Here is a 12,495-nt window from a genome sequence, read left to right as displayed (position 1 = left end):
CCTTCTTAATGAATTTACAAAACCAAAAAGAGAAACATACACAAATGGAGGAAGGAATAATTCAAAATCCATCTCTAATTCTTTTCTTGGCACAAAAGTAGCCAGAAATTTTGAAGTTACTCTTTTTATATTGAAGTATAGTTAGTTTACAGTGGTTCAGTTTCTGGTGTTCAGTATAATGTTTCAGTCATACATATCCATAAATGTATTTGTTTCCATATTCTTTCCTAACTATCCCTATGGCTCACAATTTGTCATGAATATAAAGATTTTTTTTTCAGTGTAAATACTTGTGGAGCCATTTGAAACAAGAAGGGTAAACTTTTTTTCATCCAAATTCAACAAAAAATGCATATAGTTAGGTTCCAAAGCTATTGATCTGTAGGTCTGATACACATTTTTACGCTAAATGAACAACTTAGTATCTATCAGGCATATCCACCTCAGTTGTTTCATCCACATATTAAGCCTGTTGTTCCATTATTAATATGAACATTTTACACTGAAGCACATTGAAGCCAGAGAGGTTTCAGTAACTTACTTGCCTTTACTAATTTACTTACACACGCTTACCCCATATAGTGTGTCAGGGACTATTACAATGAAATGCACCTTCTTTTCAAAAGTTTCAGCTACAAACTTGCAATCTAGGTCTTAAAAACTCAGTCTTACTGTCTTTCAAGTGAAACACAATTGTCTGTGGTATATTTAGGTCTATATATAAGAAAATTGTATACAATACAATTAAAATATAGTACTCTGCTGGCATCAATTTCATTCATTAAACTTTCTGAACTTATTACTTCACATATTAAACAAATATAAAGTCAAGGACCTCACCCCAAGGTTCTTCCTCATATTTTCATTATGTAATTATAATAAAGGTCATCCTAAGGGTTTTCTAAAGACTCAAGTCATTACACTAACATGAATTTAGTCTTTATGGTGGAAAAGAAATAAAGAAATTTAGGACTAAAATGAATCTTTACTTTGAAGTATTTTTAAGTGTATTGTGAAGTTTCTTCTATAATTGAAATTTAAAGGGCAACTAGAAGCGAACTACAAAAGCTTTTCACACCATGTTTCCCATCTCCTCTATAGCACAAAAGTTAGAGTTATCCTGTGTTCCTAAAACATTTTTGTCTTTGGGTCATTTTTAAGAGACAACAACATTCATGGTCTCTGGGGGCTCAAGGAGGACTACAAATATCAGCATTACAGGATCTAAGCCCTGTGTACATTTCTGATCTTGCTCCTTGCCACGTCATGCCTGGATCATTGTGTCCCATCCATTCTGGTATTTCATAGTTCCTTGGAAATGCCATGGTATTTCTTGCATTAGAGTCTTTTCTCTCTAGAGTCTTCATCCCACTGATCCTCATATGGCTGTTTCATTTTGATCATGTTTTGTCAATTATTGGTGCTCATCAGTATTAAGCTTATTAATTAATATATTTCATAACATTTCCTAAGAGAACCTCAACAGAGTTCAAAGTCAGCTGAAACATTACCTGCTAATAGAATCCTTCTCTGACTATCCAATATGAAGTATGTTCCATGAAATAAACACAGCCTTCCATTTCCACAAACTCTGTACTTATGGCCAGTTTCTGCCTTTTGGTTTTCCTTTGTTTATTTTTCATTTTATTGATTGCCTTCTTTTTTCCCACATAACCACTTGAATTTGGCTATTTGAATTTGGTTATTTGGCTTCTTGTATTCTATAATCATTCAACAGGTATTTATTGAAAACTAAAACAAATGCCATGCATAAATAAAATTTCCTCTTTTGTAGTTGTCCAATCTAGACAGAGATAGAAATTAAAAAAATCCAATGATAATTATACACAAATAACTTTTGGTCATTGTTACTAAGGAGACAAAGAAGATGTAGACATAGAGAGTAATGGTAAGAGTAGAAGAATCATTGACTTGACTCATGGCGGGATGCTCTCTGAGGGAATGTCAATCTCTTAACCTGGGACCAGAAGCTAGAGACAAACAACCACTTGAGTAGATGATGACTTGTTTTCAGAGAGAGAAGCAACAGCCCTGAGGTGAGAAAAGGCTTTATCAGCTCTAAGGGCAGACGGAAAAAAACCCAACATTTCTGGTACATGGTGAGGGGTGGGGGAAGCACTCAAGATGTGGTTGGAGAATTACAGGTAGCAGAGAGATTAACTAGGAGATTCTAGGACAAGTCAGGAGGTTCTAAGGGCAATGGGAGGCCAAGGAAGGATGTGAAGCAGTAGAGTACCATAATCCTTCCATTTTAAACACCCTAAATCATAAATCACATTTATATTTTTAAGAGATCCCTCTGGCTGTTGGTGGAGAATAGTTTTACTTTTTACATCTTTCAAAAAGAATGACTTCTTCTTACAGGAAATACGTGATTTGCTCAGCATGTGATCACTTGCCAACCGAAGGATTTCCTTGTTTCATCCACAGTTTTCTCATGGCATTTTTCACCTCTGCATTCTTCAGGGTGTAGATCAAGGGATTTAACGTGGGTGTGATGATGGAATTGGATACAACCATTGCCTTGTCTATGGGGTAGGTGGCCACAGGCCTCACATACAAGAAAATGCATGGCACAAAGGACATGACGACCACCATGAGGTGGGAACCACAGGTGGAAAGAGCTTTGCTTCACCCTTCAGAGCTGCAGGACTTCAGGGAGCAGAGGATGACCACATAGGAAGTGATGAGGATAAGGAAGATGGCCACACACATCACCCCACTTTTGAGGATGACCAAAAGGCTCAGGATGTGGGCATCCATGCAGGCCAGTTTCAAAAATGGAAACAAATCACACATAAAGTGGTCTATGACATTGGGGCCACAGAAGGATACTTGAAAGATGAAGAGAAGCTGTATAACTGCATGGAAAAATCCCTCCAGCCAGGCCCCTTCCAGCAAGAGGCAGCACACCAGACTTCATGATGGTCATGTAGTGCAGCAGCTTACAGATGGCCACGTAGAGTTCATAGGCCATGGCAATGAGAAGGATGATCCCACTCCACCAAAGAAGTGCTCTGCAAAGAGCTGGGTCATGCAGCCTTTGAGAGAGATGGTAGTGCTCTCAGAGAGGGAGTCCACAATCATCTTGGGGGCAATGACAGAAGAGAAGGTGGCATCCATGAGGGACAAGGAGGTAAGAAAAAAATACATAGGGGACCTCAGACTCTGATCTGTGACCATGGTTACCACAATGAGGAGGTTTCCCAAGATGGTGAACACATACATGATTAGAAACACAGCAGAGAGTATTTTCCTCAGCTCTGGATTCTTTGTAATGCCCAAAAGGATGAATTCAGTCACATTGTTTTGATTTTCCATGTATCAGATGATGATATAAGCCCCAGTTGAGAGTTATAAACCTGAAAAAGCAGCATACCATTTATAATTAGTGATTATTTGGCTTCATGTATTTCCAGGATCTCGGGGAATTTATGTTTTCTTCTTCTTCTTTTCCTTCTCCTTCTCTTCCTCCTCCCCTTCCTCCTCCCCCTCCTCCTCCTCCTTCTTCTTCTTTTTCTTCTTCTTCATTTATTCACCATCTAAGCATTTGTCCTTTAATAACATGCTAAATAAAGAGCTTAAAAGAGAGCTAGTTCACTAATGCTAGGATCTCCCCAGGCCTTTTCTTCTCTCTCTTTAAATGGTGCTTCCATGTGAAATACATTTTTCCTCCTTTTATTGTTATCATTTATAGCCAACATTTTAAAGCACCTACTTTGCTCCAGGCACTAGAATAACCCTAAGACTGACTCTTTTACAGATGAGGCAACTGCTTCTCAGAGAGTTCAGGAAACTTGATAAGGGCTGCATAGCTAGTGGGTAGTGAGGCTGGAAAGTGAACCACATTTTCTGACTCTAGAATCAGTGCCTTCAAACATCAGTATTGCTTCTCTAGTAATTACACTGTGAGTTTATCATTTACCAATCTCCATGCTAAGTATGTTACAATATATTATCCTGTTTTATCTTCAATAAACATGAAGTGGATTATTCTTCTGGGTTCTTTTCCAAGCAATGTGACAATTTTTCATAATTTTGTGCTATGCTCCTAAACATGAAATGATCAAAATACATTGAAAACCAATGATAATATCATTTCTGACTAATAAAGTGTCCATTGATGAAAATTACAAAGTATGATGATTTAGCAAAGACCCAGGTCACAATGTAATTGACTCAAACCTGAATCAGTCCAGGTCATTCCTTTCAGTTTCTCTGTTCCCTACATGGAGCAAAGGACTCTGGAACACAGTAGTGACAACAATTCAATAATTAGACTCACTAACTGTGCTGCCAAGCAGTGTCGAGTATGATGCAGGTATTACCTCATTTAAACTTCATGGTACCATATGAAGTGGGCACTGGTACTATACCGATTTTAAAGAACAATCGAGGTCTTGGCAAGTTAACTCTCTTTCATAAGATTATACAACTAGTGTGCTACAGAGCTGGCATTTTGATCACAAAGCTCAAATGCTTAACTGCTATTTTCTGCCCCTGGAAGAGAGAAAAGATTATGTGGGGTTTCAGGATAGTTACTATGGCAACCTAGAAAAAAGTTACAATGAAAACATACTTTCTATTTGTGAGATTTCTAAGCAGAGGTGGGCTGCCTCATCTCAGGAATTTTGCAAATAGCGTAGCTTTACATTGACCTTTGGACTGTATCACTCTGAGTGATGAGAGGTCAGCCATGCTATTCAACAACCCCACCACCACCTCCACCCCATACACAAAATGCAGAGTGTCCACAGTAGACTATGGGAGTAAAATTTTATTCATGTTACTTAACCTCCTCCTCTCCGTCCCAGCTCGAGAACTGAGATTATTCTTAGAAAAGCCTTTGTGCATCATAAGGAACACTGGCTCAGGAGTCATGAAGGGAGAAGTGGGTCTTATCCCAAATCATGTCACTAACCTAGTCTATTAGTTTCCTCACTTGCATGTAAGGATGGTTCCCTAGCTGAGTAGCAACAGAAGGAACTCTGTTCTCTTCATACACAAACATTCAACTCTTAATTACATTCATTATTTATGCCTCTGGGTAAGATTTCCTTAAAGAGGTGATTCATTTCATGCTAAAAAAAAAAAAAAAAAAAGGAAGCCAGGGCTCTAAGTATTAACTCATGCCCCATCTGCTTGGAACTTACAGTGATTCCTACCTGACATTCAACATTTCTCTCCAGAACCCCATCCCTTAATTATTCAACTTTATTTCTGTTTTCCTTACTTTATTTATTTCACTGTCATCCCACTCACTTCCTGCCAGTCTCATCACTTCTTTTCACATCTGCCTTTCTGTGTCCAGGGAACATCACTGGATACAGATAGAACAAACATACCCCTAAATCACAGCCAGGCCACTGGCAGGCTTAGTACATAATCTCAGCCTCCCCAGTCCTCAATTCCTGCAGCAGTGCAATTAGTCAAAGAGAAACCATAGATAATATGTATGCATTGCTTATTGTTTGAGAAGAATCTACACAGGTTTTTTTTTTTCTTCCTCATTTAATTACCTCAAACAGCCAAATGATATAAGTATTATTATTGTGTGGATTTTCTGAAGCAGCTACTGAGCCTTAGAGAAGATGTATGGCACCCCCAAAGTTTCTTGGCAGGCATGTGATTAATTCCAAAGCATACAGCACTAACTACTGTGCTTTCAGGCTCCCTAGGACCTACCTCCTGCCTCACAGAGCTGCTGAGAAGGTCAAAGAAGGGAATGCATATGAGAAAACTCTGGAAAGCAGCCTACATATGTTTTTCCTGACCATATCCTTATGTCTGTAAGTTCTAGTCTTCCTTACTGCCTCTGTCCACTCCTTTCTACCAACCAATCCATCGCTGGGCTTCCCAGATGATGCCTTTCCCCCCAGTGCCTGCACCCTCACCAGCCTGAATATTTGTTCCACTTACTCATGAAACTTTTTTCTGTGTATGACTGCTTCATGTTGATTTCATGTTTCTCTTATTTCTATAGAGGCATGTTTAAGGATTGCCACTCCTTTCATATTTCTCAGAGTCCTTCATAAATTAGTAAGGATGCAGTGGGATCAATACAACCCAAGACATCTTATCGACTAGCAGGAAACTGAAAGGAGCTGAAGGGCACTGGTAATACTGGTGCCCCCTCTTCTCCAGGTTTGAAAACAGGTCTGTTATCACAGTCTAGTTGCTGTTTCTCTGTCAACCTGGCATAATGATGCCATTTACTGACTGTTTTTGGATAATCTCTTCTTTAGCCAAAACCAAGAATGAAACAGTGCCTGGAGCTTCAGTCCAGTGTTGAATCTCAGCATCAGCTGCACTCCTGATAAGTCCTTTCACACTGGTCAGCAAGGAGTTACTTTTTCAAAGGCTGTTCAAGAAAAGACAGGAGCAGTTATGACGAATGCTTTTCTTTTATTTTATAGTCTGCTTCCGTCACTTTGCCCTCATTACTTGAGTAGACAAATATTTTGAAAATTTTCCAGAGGTAATCCATTTCCTTAAATAAGGGCAGAGCTGGTAAATTTTAAATAATTACAAAGGAAATCATTGTAAAGTAAATAAGTAAATCAAGAAACTATTAAATAAACAGTGTTTTAAAGCTAGATCTTGTCTAAGAGAAAGGAGGACTAGGGCTATTCCTAGCAGAGAGAACATGGGCAAAGGCCCAGCGGTGGGGCTGAGAGACACTGTGCAGTGAAGGCCGGAGAGTAAGGGCCTTGACTCACATACACAAGCTCTAGTTTTGATTCTGGACCACTTTCAAGCTATGTGATTATTTTGCCTCTGTAATTTATTCTTTCAGCTGTATATTTGTATCTATAAATATTGAATTTGTATATTTATGTATGCAATTTAATAATAAAATTTTACAACAGGTACACATATACACTGTACATTTTAACAAAAAAAAGTTACCATGGACACCACTCCATGTCAGTTCATGAAGATTTATTTTATTTCAATTTCTGCTATTTTAACAATGCTGTAGTGACAATCATTTCATGTTAGTGTGTCTATCTATCTGTATAAGTTTTTGTAAGGTAATTTTTTTTACAATGGAATTGCAGAATCAAAGACTATGAACACTTTACCTTGAACAGGTATTGGTAAATTCTCCTCTCAAAATGTTTTCCTCACCAATATTATATCAGAGACTTTGTTCTTTCTATAAATTATTGTCTTTCTTTTTTATATCCACTCTTTATTTTTTGCTGTTTATTATTACTTTTTTAAATTTCACAGTTACTTATTTTTTCAGTTGAAGTAGAGTATTTCTTATTTTAAATTGTAGTTGTATTTTATAGTATTTTTCTTTTATCTTTATAACCTTATAAGAATGCATTGTATAGTCAAAAATAATTCAGAAAAGTTATTCAACAACATTTAAATTAGTTTCATAGATAAAAGAGAGTGACAATTTTTGTTTTTGATTCATCAGTATACCCATTTCAAAGTAACAACTGTGGTAACTAGCTAATCATAGAAAGTGTCACTTCCTTGAGGTCATAGAGTTAGTGAATGGTGTAACTTGGATTTGGATTCCAGGAACTCTGAAATTGAACTCTGTGGCTTGGCTTTCTCATTTCTGCTTGAGATTATAGATAGATAGATAGATAGATAGATAGATAGATAGATAGATAGACAGACAGACAGACAGACAGACACTATCTATATATACACACAAATACTGTATATATAAATACATGTATACTTTCTCCAGTGACCACTTGAGCAGCTGGATGGTCCTAGTGCTTGCATCTGGATTGTCAATTTTACGTGTAATTAATGGACCTGTATCCTATAGAACTCTGTGAGCATTCTAACTCAATAACTAGATTTATCACTGAAAGGCTTCAAAACAACTCCTTCACACAAATATCTTCCCAGTACTTTTCTTCTTTTGTAAACCTAAGGACTAGTTAATAGAGTGCAGCTAACTCAAATAGAATTTTTCAGAATGAAAATGGCAATAATTTTGTAATTTAAAAAAAATTTAAGGTCCACAGTAACTTATTAGTGTTTGCCAGGATGCTCCTAAGTTACTTCCCTGGTTAATGTCATGAAACCAACATTATCATCGCTGTCATCACCACTGCCACCATCATCATCATTGTCGCTGTCACTACCATCATTCTTATAGGTAGATCTACTTACAACTAAATTTAGTACTTATGTTTTGATACATAGAGAAATGTAAAATTTCAACCCATCCTTAAAGCCATCAAGCTAACATTATTACTGACTAAATACAATACATTGTAGAAAAAGTAATACTTTAGTTTTTCTGTTTTGTTTTATTTTCTTAACCAGAGATTAGAGATCAATAGTAAGAAAGAAAAGAGAGAAAAGTCTTGGGATGTAGGAAAAAGAAGAGGAAGAAAACAAATAGAGAGTGGGAAACAGATGTAAACTCATAGGGAGAAAGTGGAGACATAAAATGAGGGCAGAGGAGGGAGGGAGAGAGGGAGAAAAGGAGAAAGGGAAAGAGAGAAACAGAGCTTGAGATAGATAGATAGAAAGATAGGGAAGTGAAATTGGGATAAAGGTCATCTGATAATTAAATACTTCACCAAATAACAAAATGATTCCTAGAGCTTAGTTTTAACAGTTGGTTAAAAATGACAGATTGTGGCAAATAAAGATTCCAAAGTCATCTCAAGTCTAACCTAAGATCTTACCAAACTCAATATTCATTCATGTAAAGTAACATTAGAGAGTCCAAGAGTCAGGAAAAACTATTCCAGCTTGGTTTTTCTCATGAGGGTGGCAAGCTGCCCTATATAATGATATATCAAATGTAAATGAAGTAAAGGTTATCCAATTATTTCTTTCTGGTCAAATTTGTAGAGGTAGGATTTTCATTGATTTCAAAGAGAGATTGAAAACAGAAGTCTTAAGTATTTATAATCTTAATGAAGAAATAACCTTTCTGATTTATCAAAGGATTTCCACTCTCTCCAATTACAAATAATTGCTAAAAGACATCTAAGTACAGTGCTTACCATAATAATTTTGTGAAGGAAAAGCCCAGCTGGGCTAACGAGCTAAGTCACAAATCTAAGTGTGATAAGTGTCGGTTTACTGATCCAAGTTCTGCTGGGCTAACTCATAAATCTGAAGTTTAGTGTCAGTTTACTGGGCTAACAAGCTAACTCGTAAATCCAAGCTCAACAAGTGTCAGTAACGTGATCTGCTCCGAATTGATAAGCTTCAGTGTACTGGTTCCTTGCTTTTTGTTGTTTGAGCCTTATTGGCTAATAGCCCCATACTTGTAATTAACCCTATAAAACCTCATGTGCACGTCTTGGAGGTGCTCAGAGCTTCGGAGCAGAAGCCCCTCTAAACCCGCTGGCGTAATAAATCTGAGTACTCCAACCCTCTGTATGGTGCTTGTTTCTTGGCTGGCCTGTTGTTTATGTAACATTTCGAGTCCCTTCTTGAATCCTAATTGAGTGTATTCTTAGATCAAATAGAAATAGTTTTCTTTCAGCTTCTTAGAAGCTTCATTATAAATGTAATGTTTTCCATTGGGTGATGAACCTGGGCTGTAAGAGGTCAGAGTGGCTGTTCCAGCAGCTGTGACAAGGCACAGGCTGGCATCATTCTAATCAGCCCCCTTGTGGTTGATTCCCCACTGACGGAGGTGCTAATCCTTAATCCAGTAAATTTCCACCTTCCTAGTTTAATATGGTGCTCCCAGGAGAAAGAAAATCACCCATAACTGAGACCAGATCAACATGCCTCTCCACAAGCAGAAATCTAGATCACAGAATTAACCACTTAATCATTTATTTCTGCACCGTGATCTGTATTTTAATTACGGAATGGCCACACATGGTCTCGTCCAACAGAGCCATATGCGTCTTAACACACATTGTTCTTTTTCAAGCTTTGGAAAATTTCTTTCTAAAGCTACAGTAGTTATTGGATAATGACTGGTATCCTTGAGCAATTGCATGACATAAGTAGAAAGCGAGACTTGGTTCCTTGAAAGAATTCCTAACCTATCAAGATTCTCTACCTTGAGGTAGTCATACTGACTTCTGTTACATCCTAGAGTCCTATTACCTCCTGATTTGCTGTTGCCAGTTTTTTACATTGGTGTCTCATTCATGATTATTTTAACTCCTCCCGCACTAAGCTCTTGATACATTTCTATCAGACTCCCATTTTTCAGTTTGATATTATTTACATACTTGCTTATGCTCTGGGTTAAATGGTAGTTTTTTAATACCTCTCCACTGCTGACCCTTGACTTGCCTTTGGTTGTATTTCCATCTCCCAGGTAGGAGATGACTAGCAGATGGTGAAGAGTAGCCAAGAATATAGCATTTTCATGGAGAAACACAATTGCCAAAAGTTATGGATGATGAAGTACTACAACAATTTTGTCATAATTTTCTAACTCTCTGGTCAAATTATTTGTAATACTGAAGATGCCACTGAAGTTGGATTAACAAAATACCTACAGAAATTTACACAACAACATAAAAAGCTCTATTTTAGTCTACAGGCCACTGAACTAAATGAAGTTAAAAGATATGAATTGAAACACTTTAACTGTTACTTAGCAGCTGTGAAACACTGGGTATACATATATTACTAATTTTCTCCAGGTCTCGTTCATGGGTCTGTTGCCAAAAGCTGAAAGAAGACGGTTTCTGCAGTTATCACCTTACAAATCCCTTAGGTGCTCATACAATGGGAGGAATCTAATTCTCATCCAGAGACCAAGCTCTAGGGCATGCCGGCAGCATGGCTTTTAGCATCCCAATGCATTCCAAAGTGAAGGTAGGTGGAATGGAGCTCGAGAGAACCAGTACAAACTGCTAAATACAAGTTTAAAATGCAGACTACAGCTGTTCACAGGAAAAAAAAAATCAGCTTTTCAAACAGGGCTATATTTAAAGACTAATTGTTTCAAGGTATCTCTGAAGTAGAAAGTGATGTCATTGGTTTGGGATAGAGGAAAGAGAATAAAGTATTGGGATTTTAAAGAGAGAGGAAAACGTGGAAATATTCCTCTAGCAGATATGGTCCTGTATCACTAACAGTCCTAATAGCCCTTTATTCACTTTAGAACAATGAGAGTGTAAATGGATGGTGGAAATGCAGTGTGATGGTCTAATAGCATCAAAGTCTCACTTGAGATCTAGGTCACGATTTTAAGAGGAATTGGTTAGTGTGGTCCCAAAGTAATGGGACCACAGGATGAAGCACAATTGTAGGTTGAAAATTCACACAGTCCATTAGCGTTTTCTGAAGACAAATCTACAAAATTTCTAGGTGAAGTTTGAAGGAGCTGGGCTTAGCCTACTATTTGACTTGGGCGCCAACTTGTGGGAAGATAGCTTAAGGGCCAAGTTAACCAAAGGGGTGTTGGAGCTACAGAAATTATCATGAATGGGTTTGCCCTTAATCTGTGCAGGGATAGGGTTGTTTGGCATGTTCCCTACCTGTTTAGAAGATCTTCCTGGGGATTGATATTTATCTGATAAAGGACTTGATATTTATCATTGCATCAGCTTAGCTTATTGGTCCACAGATGTGACAAATTCCCCACTTCAAAAAAAAAAAAAAAAGTATTGTCAACTCTTTAGAAATACGCTTTTCCTTTTCCCTCCAGGTTAAGAGTCTTTGTTTCTGTTTTCCTCTGAGAGATCTGAAAAGTGTTGTGCTTCAGTTAAGAATTCTGTAAATGGTGTATTTGGCAAGTTCTCCAAACAGATTTCAAAACATCTTGAATCTGGCAGAAAGCTGCTTCAACTGCCCTGGAAATATTCTCTAGAGCATCATCTATTCCTGATTTTATCCCAAATATTTATAGTTAACTCTTCCTATAATAGGAAGTTTCTTCTACTTTGTGTTACCTATAGTTGCAAATGTGGCTTAAATTAGTTTTCATGGGATAAATTGTTAAAGTCACTTTTCTCTCACAGTTTCATTTTCCACCTAGAACATGTTACAATTCCAGGAGTGCAGGGCTGGCTCATTTAGCTTCTGCCTTTTGATGACATTTCAAACCTCACAGGGCAGAACGGTTATAGAGTGACAGATATCTGACGAAGTGGGATTATTTCAGTGTAGAAATGCCCCATTCTTTAAATATGAGGGTATTGTTGGATACATTTCTCATATTCCATGAGGCTTTAAAAATTACGATACACTCAAACTTTAGCCTGATTTGGGGCTGTTTTATAGGGACCAGCACATTTAACTTTCAGGGGATTTAGGAGGGTAATTGTGGCTATATAGAGGGGCTATTTAAATTTGGGGTTTCAATATTGGGAACATGGATAGAGTAGCATTAAATGGAAACTTATTTGAGACAAAAATTACATTTTGCAGGAAGAAAAATTGAGTTAATGTTGACTTTTTTCTGACAGAAATCTCATCACTTGTGTTTACACACTTACCGCTTTGGGGGCTTTCGTTGCTTTCAGCAGACCTGGATTCCCATCTGGTGTTCTCTTCTGACTG

General features: G+C 37.5%; 1 pseudogene; it reads right to left on the bottom strand.

The window, feature by feature from the left end:
- Nucleotides 1–2,412: 2,412 nt before the first annotated feature.
- Nucleotides 2,413–3,342, bottom strand: LOC116155273 (olfactory receptor 4C6-like; annotated as a pseudogene).
- Between the last annotated feature and the right edge of the window lie 9,153 nt (nt 3,343–12,495).

Source organism: Camelus dromedarius, unplaced genomic scaffold, assembly GCF_036321535.1.
Source record: "Camelus dromedarius isolate mCamDro1 unplaced genomic scaffold, mCamDro1.pat HAP1_SCAFFOLD_85, whole genome shotgun sequence".
Lineage (NCBI taxonomy): Eukaryota > Metazoa > Chordata > Mammalia > Artiodactyla > Camelidae > Camelus > Camelus dromedarius.
The sequence above is the reverse complement of the archived record's forward strand: the minus strand, read 5'-3'. Positions and strand labels throughout refer to the sequence as shown.